General features: G+C 44.2%; 1 protein-coding gene across 1 annotated transcript in view; it reads left to right on the top strand.

Moving 5' to 3' along the window:
- Positions 1–12351, top strand: part of LOC138513701 (solute carrier family 23 member 1-like) — a 520832-nt gene that overhangs the window by 366173 nt on the left and 142308 nt on the right. The window lies entirely within an intron of this gene.

Raw genomic sequence — 12351 nt, 5'->3', positions numbered from 1 at the left:
TATTTTAGTAGAATGTTGTTATTTTTACAGCCTTCTGGCAGAGTTTGAGGGGAAAAAGCCGCTCAATTACACCAGCAGTTATGTACAAAAGGGAAAAATCACACAATTAGTACTTAACTATCCCTATCTGAGCAGCTGTGTTAAGAAAATATAAAACTAGTTCTTACAAGTATTCAAAGTCTATAAAGTGCACTTTATAAAAACAATATATACACACTGAGTCCTTACTTGTGTCTGGCAACCTGACCAGGGCAGGCTGGACTATGTCCCACCTATCTTCAGCTGGTTTGCTCCTTCTTTTTGGTCTTAACCTCCAAGGCCAAGTGCGCTGGGTGGCCCAGGGCAGAAGCAGCAGTAGAAGGGCGTGGAGGGGGCCTCAAATGTCATGAGGCGGCCCAGCAAAGTTGCAGCAACTGGTGGCCCCCGCCTAAGGTCCTTCCCATTGAGCCACTTACGCCAGTGCTGGCCCAGCAAATAGAGCAGCAGCACAGAGCCCCGAAGCAGATCTTAGGCCTGGGCTGTGTTTGTCAGATGCAGCTCTGGGCTGTTGAGCAGCCGGAGGGGGCCGGCATAGACTCTGTCCTGGCAGGCCCAGCGATGAAAAGTAGGCCCACTGGAGCAAAGAGGCGGGCCCATCAATGATTCCTCCACTGCCCCCTCTCCTTTGGGAGTAGGGCACTGTGAGTCTGGGACTGCAGTAGTAAAACAGTGTATAGCGCTGTAGTTGTTTTCAGCTTGGATCGTAGCGCCCCTCTTTGCAATGGGGTGCCGCACTGAAGACAAAGGCATCATCAGCCAGGCATTGTTTGGCCTAATGAGGCACAGAGCAGGGCACCAGTTTAGCTCTTGCATGTTGGATCTGGCTTAACTGTTATAATGGCACTGCGCTCGTGTGTGTATGTATATGGGATACATTACTCACTGTAACCGTATTTCTGATGCTTGTATCTGCTTAGATTTGCGTGCTAAGCATAGGCCGACATCTAGTGGAAGCTACGGAGTATTACAGTTGTTGTTTTTGAAACTCAAAAAGGGACGTCGACATGGCGTGCCAGTAATGCTATCCCTTGTGTGATGTCTACTGTACCATGGTGCTTCACGTGTCGAGGTCCCTCAGATTGTTTTGTTTCTGACATGAGGTTGCATGAAGTGTAGCATGACTACAGGTGTAGTAAAGCATATTATGTATCCGATAAAGCCCAGAAAACACCTGCCCACCTTCTACTCCAAGGGGAGGAAAGGTGGGTGCATGTGAATCTAAGCAGATACAAGCATCACAAATACTATTACGGGGAGTAATGTATCCCTTCAGAGGCTTGTGGAATCTGCTTAGATCACATGCTATGCATAGATTAGCGAGCAGTGTTTGGAGAACGTAGTGGGTTGTGAGCAGGTACTGCAGCAGAGCGATGTTTTAGCACTTCTTGTCCCACCTAGGAATCTGCTTTAGAGTGAGTGTCAATGCAATAGTGCTGAGTACAAGTGTGGATAGAGCTCCATGTAGCTGCTTTGCAAATGGCATCCAGCTGGACGTTTGCGATAAAAGCCAATGTAGGTCCGGTACCACTGGTGTAGTTAGCTCTGGTCTCTTTCCCGGCCTGGAGCTATGGAGATGAACAGTTGGTCTGTTTTCCTTGGCGGTCTGGTCTTGTTTACATAGTAAAGGAACGCCCTCCGCCCTCCTTACATCTAGTTTATGGAGGTTTTGCTCAGCCCAGCTTGATTGGTTTTGGAAGAAAGTTGATAGTTCGATGGTCTGATTGACATGGAACTTTGAAATGAACTTGGGTGAAAACCTAGGGTGCGTTCTTAATACCAATTTGTCTTTATGGATACCAAAGAAAGGGTTTTGTACTGACAAAGCTTGCAGTTCTCTGACTCTCCTTATGGAGGTAATAGCCACCAGAAAAGCGGTTTTATATGTGAGGTGTTTAAGGCTGGATTTATGCATATGCTGAAAGGCGGGTCCTATGAGCTTTGCAAGTACTACATTTAGGTCCCACCTTGGTGGCGGGTTTGAAATAGGCGGACAGAGTCTTTTTACTCCCTCCATGAATGTCTTAATGACTGGGATTTTCCACCAGGACACCTTACTCTGAGAAGTGCTGTACGCGGATAGAGCCTCTAGGTGAACTTTGATTGAGTTAAATACTAGCCCTGAGTCTAGTAAGTGAAGCATGTAATGAAGAATGTTTTATGGAGTACATTCTATTGGGTTTATTTGTTTTGACTGGCACCTGATTACAAATATCTTCCAGTTGTTAGTAACAGTGTCTAGTGTTTGGTTTATGTGCCTCCTTGAGGATTTCCATACACCTCTGAGGTAGATTTAAATGGCCAAACTCTATGACTTCAGGATCCAAGCTGCCAAGTTCATAGACAGAGGTTGAGGATGTAATGTTATCGCCCCGTGCTGTGTGAGCATGTTAAAGGTTCACAGAAGTTTGATTGGGTCGCACATCGCCAGTTTGCACAGATGTGGATACCAAGGTTGTCTCGCCCACATAGGAGCAACTAGGATTAATTTCACTTGTTCTTTGTGCATCTGTTCACCACTTTGCTCATCAGAGGAGTTGGGGGATGCGGGGAGGGTGGGAGCGTAGGCAAATTTCCCTGACCAGTTCATTCACATGACGTTCCCCTTGGAGTTGTGTTGGGGGAACCTGGATGTGAAGTCTGGGCATTGTTTGTTTTGTCTTGTGGAGAACAAGTGATTAGGGGGATAGGTGCAGTCTACGATATCCTTGTCGAGTTGCCACTCGTGCTCTTCTGGTAGGGGATCTCTGCTTAGTGAGTCTGCTAGAGAATTGAGCTCCCATGGAATATGTCGCAATCTTAGGAACATGCCCTACTTGTTTGGTACAAGGCTTGACTTTTTCTCGTTGATTAAGAAACCCAATTGAAAAAGTAAATGTATTATTCTTAGGGTATTTTGCTTGCAAATTTGGGGGTTCTCCTCTGTGATCAGCCAGTCGTCCAGGTAAGGGTACACCGGAATCGACTCCCCGCATAAATGCGCGGCCACCACCGTCAGTGCCTTGGTGCATACCCTTGGAGCGGAGGCTATGCCGAAGAGTAGCACCTTGAATTGGTAGTGCTGGTTTGCTATTCTGAAACACAAAAATATTCTGTGCGCTGGGAACATTGAAATATGAAAGTATGCATCTTTCATATCCAAGGTTGCCATGTAATCCCCCTGCTTTAGCTGTGAGATTACTTCCTGTAGCGTTGTCATGCAGAATTTTTGTGGCTTGACATAGGTGTTTGCAGGGCACATATCTAAGACAGGGCGCATCGTGAGGTCTTTTTTTGGCACAAGGAAGTACATTGAATAAATACCCTTGTTTACCTGGTTCGCCGGGACGGTTACTATGGCGTCCTTTAAGAGCAGCGCTGTCACCTCTTCCAACAGGATACGTTTTTCTTCCTGGGAGGTGTTGCTTTCTCTTGGTGGGTGGTTGGTAGGTTGGTTGCTGTATCAGTTCTATGCTATAACCACCACCACGGTCGAAAGTAGCCACTTGTCTGAGGTGATTCCCTCCCATACGTGCGTAAAGTATGAAATGCGGCCTCCTACTATATTAGCATGGGAGGGAACCTGTAGCATGTGGTCATTGCTTGAGCAGTGTTGAGCTGCCTCTGGAGGAGGACCTACCCCTACTGCGAGACCTTCTTTGGCCTCTTGGAAACCCCTGTAGAGAGGACTCTCCCTGAGATGAACCCCAGGATGAGCTTTGACCCTGGTTATAACCATGTGCTTGTTGAGAGTTTTGCCTTCTAAAGCGGTGAAAAGTATAGTCTCCTCTTTGTCCGGAGGGTTTATTGGTGAGCTGTCCCAATGATTTTAGGATGTCGTATTCTTCTTTCCGGCTTTTTAGAGCGTCTTCCACTGCTTTGCCAAACAACAAGTTGTGCTCTATGGCCCACCTTGTAATCTAAGCATATTAAGGAGAGTAGCCTGAGTCTCAAGCTTGACGCCAGACTAGCATAGCCACGCATGGCGTTTGATTAACGTGCCCTCGGCTATTATTCTTCCTGTATTGTTTGTTGCATCCAAGTTGTTCTTGAGAATGCAGTTTGCTATTTGTTTACCCTCTGCAATGGAGAGCGACGGTTGTGTCTTGAGGGGCTCTGGAACAGACTCTATTTGCTCAGCCATCTCATCCCACTTATGACAGCTGGAACTAGCTAATAAAGTCATGTTATTAGCAATTGTAGTCTGGTAAGCTGCCGAAGACGCTACTTTTATTACAAAAGTGTAAATCTTTTTACTCTCCTTATCAGGAGGGGCTTCGGAAAAGACCAGAGGTGTTCCTGCTCTCTTTCTAGTAGTTGTCACCACAAAGGAGTCAGGTTTTAACTGTCCCCTGATGTAAAGGGGGTCTGAGGGTGCTGGCCTGAATACTTTCTCAATGCGCGGGTTGACTGCCCGTGTTAAATTAGGAGTAATCGGAGGGGGTTGGATGTTTCTCTGCACTGATAGAAGTAGGGGGATACAATGTGTGGCTGACTTCTTATCCTATAGTTTGTCCTCAACAAAGTCCTTATGCACTTGTGTCACTTGTGTCTCTTGTGTATCTATCTTGAAATGCTCAGCCGCCTTTAGGAGCAGGTCATTACACTGTTATTTGGTTATCTACTTGTGAATCCACCACCGTTGTGGGTCTGAGTGACCTGCCGACTGCATCACTATAGTTCACTAAAAAAAAGTTGTTAAAGGGACGTTGTGGTTACAAGTAAAACCGAAATCCCCCATAAATTTGACAGTCATGGTAATCTAAGCAACCATAACTCGCGTCACCACCGTGCACTGCTAAAACGAACACCTAGGACATGAAAGATGACATCACATATCTGGCCCACTTGTTTTTGTTTACTGACATGATTAGGCTAGTTTTTTTGTTTTTACTGACAATGTGAATTTCTAAAATATAGAAGGTGCTATACATCTACACATTAACCTTTTTATATGTTCTTAAAGTACTTTCCTTGGGGTTTAATCAGAGCTCACAGTGCACATGTATGGGGCACGTCTCAAACACACAATTTGTATGTGCTTCTAATCGCACTGGAACGCACTACCCCTTAGTATCAAAAATGAGGACTCCCTAAGAAGATTAAAAAAAGCAATGAAAACTTGGTTATTTAACAAATATTAACCTAATAGAATGCTTTTGATTTACCGCCTTCTGTGAATCAATCTGGACAGCTAACGTAGCCCCATGTCCCTCATGCTCCCATAGGGTTCGCCTCTAGATCGGCATCTAGTGTTCAAACAAAATGTGACCTGCTACCTTGACCAATTGGAACTTAGTATAAGAAATGTGTTCACATGATTTATTTGCATGTTAGTTAAATATGTTCTGTGTGATGGTAACTGTAACACTGTATAAAAATGCTACAACTTATTGAATTTTCGCTGTGATACCCGCGGGTCTGGGCGAGAAACAAATGTAATGAATAATAAATAAATAATAATTAGTATGCATTGTTCATTTTTGTATGTATTTTTTCGACTAACACAAGCGTGTGGTCATTTTTCAATTGTTACCTATTTATTCCGTGTTTAACATTACTCAAAACTCTCATAAGGTAGCATTTATTATTTTACTATCAGAAATTACTGGATTAAAAATATTGTACTTCTATGGTGCATGCTGCAACCATTGCCTATATTTATGTATGATTACGTTCCTCTATTAACAACACTAGAATATGTTTTGTTTACAGGAGTACATGTACATTCTTTAATAGTAGTTAAGGATATTTCTCCGAAATCAACCCTAACATCTTGTTAGCAACATTATAAACTCAACCCCTTGTAGCGACTGTTTATTAAAATGAATTTCATATGTGATGTCATCAGTGAGGTCATTAATGACATTTGTGATGTCACCTTTCATGTCCTGGGTGTTATTCTTAGCAGTGCACGGTGGTGGCGTGAGTTAGGGTTGCTTAGCTTGCCATAACTGGCAAATTTCAGGGGGGTTTTGGTTTTAATTGTAACCCTAACGTCCCTTTTAAAGTTTTTTTAGTGAATTCCATGGATTTTTACCAGTGCACGCTAATTTCCTACAATTTACTAATATCATGCTTACCCCAATATAGCAACGGTTTTGTCCAATTTACAAAGTTGCACCTTATCACCCTGCCATTCCCCACCTTCTAGCATCATTTTTAACACTTCTATACACTTTTTGCAGTTTTTACCACTGTTTTTGTGTTAGTCAACGTCCACGGACGTCTGATGTCATCATGGACTTTTTGGACAGTGTCATGTGACCACACACGCGTGGCATGATGACTTGTTCGCAAATGCGTACGTACTTCGTGAACAGGTCCATTCTTCGCGAACAGTTCGGAACTGTATTTTCTGCTCATCTAGGAACTTTCAAGCTCAAAATGTACCCTTGGCCAGCTCCTACACCTATTCTTACTCGTTATCCATTAACAATCTAGCACAGAGCACATACTTGGAAGAATATTAGCATAACTGCTATTTATCTTAAAAATGGAATCAGCTATTGCCATCCCTCCTCCCCAAGAGCCACCACCACCAGCTGGAGGACCTACACATAAAAAATGTGCAGTACTTCAAAAGACAATGAAGAAGACCAAGAAGATAAGGTAAAGGAAATGCCTACCTCTTAGCACCTAGAGGGAATCATGGGTGTGGCAGTACTTTATCACTTTTGGGAATGTACCAAAGGCTAAAGCCACAAAAGTGAAATTCACTGAGTGTTGTACTCCGTCACGGACTACCTGGACAGTAATCCTACGGGACCACCTCCATTCACTGCCGCACCGAATCCAAACACTGCAATGCTCTCAGAAAGGTTGTTCCTTACTTGGCAAGTAGTAGGCTGTCTTCCTAGACCTCATCTTCCTCAACCAATAATGTAACCACACAGCCTACTTCTGTGGGATACAAAATTGCACAAGCTACCTTACACGCGATAAAAGAGGCTGTTGATCCATATCTTTCAAAGACAACAGTACTCTATATATACTGCAACACACCGCTCTGCAGGGGGAGCAATTTTGAGGGGCTTTTGAAGCCCGAAAAAAAAGAGCATGAGAAACACTGCCCTCTACCTTAGAAGTAACACAAGCGCAACATTCCCCTGTCAACCTGCCCCTCCATATTTGTGGTTGGTTCCCCACCTTACTTTCTGACCTCTCCTGCAAAAGAAATAATAATAATTTTAAAAAGTGTTCTTTATGAACCACCTTTCACAGTTAAAAAATAGAACTAAAAAGAATTCTTATAGACTCCATCTAGTTTGAATTTCTCAGTAAAGTAGTTAGACGCAATATGATTCACCAACATTTCCTTTAGCGTGTTCTGTTATGCTAATGAAAATAATGAACAATTGTATACTAGAGAAAAATATAAAAGCACAGAAACTATTTTCTATCCCAAATACTTTTCTCTAGCATACAATAAGGACCACAATCGATGGACCTTTTTAACTATCCACGGTAGCCACAGTCCCATTTCAAGGTCATCAATCATTAAAAGACCCAGATGACACGTGCACACCATCGCACAGGACAGCCCTTCTACGCTTTTTAATTTTATATTTGTAACACTCCCTCAATGCTTGCTTTCAAACAGCCACACATCCATCCACCAATCACTTCCAAAAACTGTACATATTACCCTCTGACCACAAATTCAATAAAATACAAATATTAAGCTTCCATACACCAACTGCCACTTAACAATCTTCTACAAATCTTTTGCATCTGCATTTCCTTTACGTATACAAAAAATTGTACACAGTGCTCCTATAAATCCACGTAAGTATTGTGCATGTGAGAAGTGAATAAATAGAAGGGGCAGTATGGATGGGCAAGTGCTCATGAGAACTCAGGTGAGAAATGCCAATGGATGCCACAGTGGGACGCCACTGGCTAACTACTGGAGCAGAGGAGTCCCAAGAGTGGGATGCATTTTAACCATAACATCCCTTAACACGTTTTTTCTGTCAATTTAATAGGTTTTTATATGTGAAAATGTTTCGTTGTCTTCACTGTATATAAGTTATTAATTCCTCTTTTTATATATATGAAAGATCTATAAACCTCCTTTTGCAACATATATTTATGGCTGTCGTTATTAGTAGCGCAAGCTGGGGATGCAAATCATCGTTCAATTACCCACGGCATAAGGTTCAACCATGACCCCAACCCAACCAAACCACCCCTATTATTCACTGCACCTACCCTGCATCCTAGCTCAGTGTTCCCTGTACCCTAATAATGAAACCAATGGCCAGTGCTCATGACTTGCAGCCATGGCCAGTCCCCAAATCCATGGGATATGGGCTTGGCCATGCTGCATTCCCCAATAAGCAAATCAGAGTACACATTTGCTTTTGACGAGAGCCAGGCCCACTATCCAGACACCAAATGTGTTTTTCTTCATACATTCTTACACTTTGGAAAAATAAAACAAGACACATTTCCAAAAACCTGCTTTCAGGTCTTTGCTAATCCTCGTAGCGCAGGTTTGTTTTAATCTAGTCCACCACTTCAGGCTGTGACCAGAATAGTTTTTCCCATTCAAACCTACCGCTTCGGCCATGCCGCATGCACCAATAAGCAAATTATAGTACCCATTTCTCCTTGCTGACGGCCAGGTCCAATGCCCAGACACCAATGTTATATCACTGTGTTGTGTACTTACAATTTCAAACTTTCAAAAAAATGTAACGCAGGACATATTTGCAATACCATGCTTTGACGTTTTTGCTGACCCTCTTCGTGCAGATTAGCTGCAATCCCATCCAGCACTTCAACCTGTACCCACAAGCAGATTTTTTTTTCCCATTCAAACCTATGCCAATATCAAAAAACATTACAACATAGCCGGTCCCTGGTGGCCATGCTCACTTTAACCCCATTGCTGGTTCCTCGTGGTCATGGGCAGGAGCCAGATTGTCTGGGTCATGGCCATTCACCGGACCATCTGGCCCCTGCCAATCGCCACAGTCCATACCGCAGTCATCAAAGGGATATCACTATTTTTTGTACCTACATTGACACTTTTCAAAAAGTAAAAAAGACACATTTGCAAAACCATGCTTTCAGGTCCTTGCCAATGCTCCCTGCACAAATTAGCTGCAAATCCGCCCATGGTTCTTCTTTTTTTTTTAAGTGTCAAAATGTACATACATAAAATAGTCATATAACTTATCACCCCAATTCACAAAATCCATTCTGACTTTGCACAAACATTCATGGTTAGGTCTATAATCTTTCTGAAAACGTGTGTGCACATTCGTCAAAAGGCACCACATTTCTAAGCCTATAAAATATAATCTAATTTTGCCCCATTTGCCAAAACCCCACTGAAATTTGCAAACACATTAATATCTAGGTCTACAAATGGCACCAAATTTATAAGCCTTTAAAATATGTTGGTAAACCCCCCCTTCCCCCACCCAGATTTAGAATGAAATTCCAAAATTTCGTGCAGTTTCATTGAGTGGCGCCAAAGTTATAAGCCATCCAAATACTGCTTTTCACCAAACCTGTAATGCAGAAAGAGGCATAGATGTCCCCGAACATCTCAGATGTTCGTAAACATCACAGGACTGCCCCGGACTGTTCACGGACGTCTGAGTTGAAAAAATACCTGTTTTTTGGGCTTTTAAAGGCCATATCCTCATCACCCCTCACCTATCCAGAGATTGTTTCATGGGTTTGAAAAGTGCAATGCTGTCTTTTAATATGTTTTCACTGCAGTGTTAGTGGACAAAGGCGACTGTCCACAAATCCAACATGGTAGGCGTTTCCAAAAACGGGCGCACCTCACCCTTTTCACCATCCAATCAGCAGGCGCGTCCGATGTCCACGGACATCACGTCATCGTCTGGGCCAATCAGAGGCCTGTCTGGGGACCGAATAGGGAAGTTGGTCCACAGACCGAAACCAGATATCGCACACTTTTTTTTTTTTACCTACTTTTTCGCCATTTTAAAAAAACATACTTGACGAATTCACACCAAATTTACAAAAGCACACTTTCGGGACCAAGCTGATGCTCCTGCCACACATTTGGAGAAAATCCGTCCAGCAGTTTGGGCTGTAGGCGTGAGCACATTTATTTTTCCATTGCGTCTATGGGGAAAAAACACATATTTTGGGACCCTCTCAATAACTTTGCCCCGTACCCCCTTGTACAAAACATCTGACAGAGCCATATATTTTGTTTGCAAAGTTTTGTGAGCATTCGTCCTGGGTGGTGGTGGGGGTGGGCGTGGGAGGGGCGTGGTTATAAGCCACCGATAAAGTGCTCTTCCTATGGGTTTAGCAACTTAACCACAACTACAGGGCCGCTACTGCAGGCCCTGATATATATATATTGGAATTCATAACGCGCCTATCCACAAGTGTTTCAAGGCGTGACAAGGCAAGGGAGGGGAAACAGGGGGAGGCCACAGACAACGATCTTACTAGGCCTAGTGACAATGAGATTGTGCAGGGGAGAGAGGAGGGGAGAAGTGCCAGGGGGAGGGGAAGGTGGGCAAATCCCAGACATGGGCTAACACAACAAGTAGTGCCGCCAACCGGTGGCAAGTGCAAGTGTTAAGTGCAGACAACAGGTGTCTAATAAGTGCAGGCCAGGGGACTGTAGGGTTGCAGATACAGACCCCAAGTGCAGAGGTTGTCAGGAGCAGGTGAGAGGAAGAGAGAAAGCGTAAGTAAAGAGGAAGGTCTTGAGGTGCTTCCGGAACCGGAGATGGTTCTGCTCAAGTTTCAGAGAGGCAGGGATGTTGTTCCAGAGGGAGGCGCCAGCTGAAGAGAGAGATCTGCCCCCAAATCGTTGCTTGGAGAAGCGACTGACCCTCAAGGAGTTGGAGGTAGAGGAGTGAAGAGCGAGAGTAGGAAGATATTTCCAAAGAGTGAGTTGGAGGTATTTTGGTCCCAGGCCCCAGAAGGCCTTGTGGGCAATGCAGAGGGTCTTGAACATGATCCTTGCTGCCACTAGGAGCCAATGGAGAGATTTCAGGCCTGGGGAGATATGATCCCTGGGCTTGAGGCCAAGAACAAGCCTCGTAGTCCTGTTCTGGATGAGTTGTAAAGGACGGAGAGTAGAGGCAGGCAGATTTAAAAAGAGGCTGTTGCAGTAGTCGAGCCTGGAGAGAACCAGAGCTCTGTAGACTCTGAGCTTCTGGGGGAAGGTGAGAAAAGGAAGAATATCTCTGAGCAGGTGCAGCTGGTAGTTTGACTTCTTAGAGACATCAGAGATGTGAGGTTGAGAAGGAGAGTGTGCAGTCGAAGATGACCCCAAGGTTTTTGGCCTCACAGGTGGGGGCAGGAAGAGGGCCACGGGAGGCCGGCCAGAGAGTGACAGGAAAGGAAGTTTCAGTTGTGCCGATGAGGAGGAACCCCGTTTTACTGGCATTAAGGCAGAGATCATTGACCGCACACCATTCCTGGATTGCAGACAGGCCATCCGGGATGAGAGGGAGAAGAAGCGGCAGAGGGGAGCATGAAAGAGAGCAGAGTGTCATCTGCATAGCACTGAAAGTTGGAGCAGAGAGCAGCAATACGGTGGGCGAGAGATGGCAGGTATTGGTTGAACAGCCAGGGAGAAAGATTAGACCCCTGGGGAACACCGCAGATAGAGAATGAGCTTGAGGAGAGGAAGTACCAAAGTTGGACCTGGGAAGGTCGGTCCGAGAGGAAAAAAGTCAGCCAGACCAGGGCCTGATCAGTGATACCCAGGTTATCATGGAGCTGGTTGAGCAGGGTGGCATGGTTGACTGTCTAAATATATATATATATATATATAATCAACAGTCAGGGGCAACTCCCTGTGTCACCGCCGCACTCACAGTGGCCCCTTCTCTTTTTTCTCGTTGGAGAGGGTTCACCACTTCCAGATCTGGTGAAAAACGGCAACGCAGCTCCAGATGGATTATATAGTAAGGGGAAAGAAGTACAGGTCTAGCACAGTGGTGGCATGTTTGTTGGCAAAGACCTTTATATTTATATAAAAGTAAAGAAAAGGAAACCCTATCTTGCCCTATTTCTATGAGGGATTTCCCTACATCAACAAACATATTGAGGACCCTGTCAGCATATCATTTATTTAGTTTAGTTGATCCCTGTCTTTATGTGGCCACATTGTGTTTTGACCTGTACACCCTATTGAAAGTGTACTTGCACTTTTTGATCAGTGGAAGATTTGTGTATTTTTGTTCTAATTTGGTTTGTGTTTAGGGTGTTTATTTTACTTTGTAATGGTGGTGTTGCTTTGCTCTGTAATCTCTGCCTCCTAGCATACAGACGCAGGGAGTATAGTGGCAATGGAACTTGGAACCTATATTTTTCTAT

Source organism: Ambystoma mexicanum, chromosome 12 (assembly GCF_040938575.1).
Source record: "Ambystoma mexicanum isolate Mex_15411 chromosome 12, UKY_AmexF1_1, whole genome shotgun sequence".
NCBI lineage: Eukaryota > Metazoa > Chordata > Amphibia > Caudata > Ambystomatidae > Ambystoma > Ambystoma mexicanum.
The sequence above is the reverse complement of the archived record's forward strand: the minus strand, read 5'-3'. Positions and strand labels throughout refer to the sequence as shown.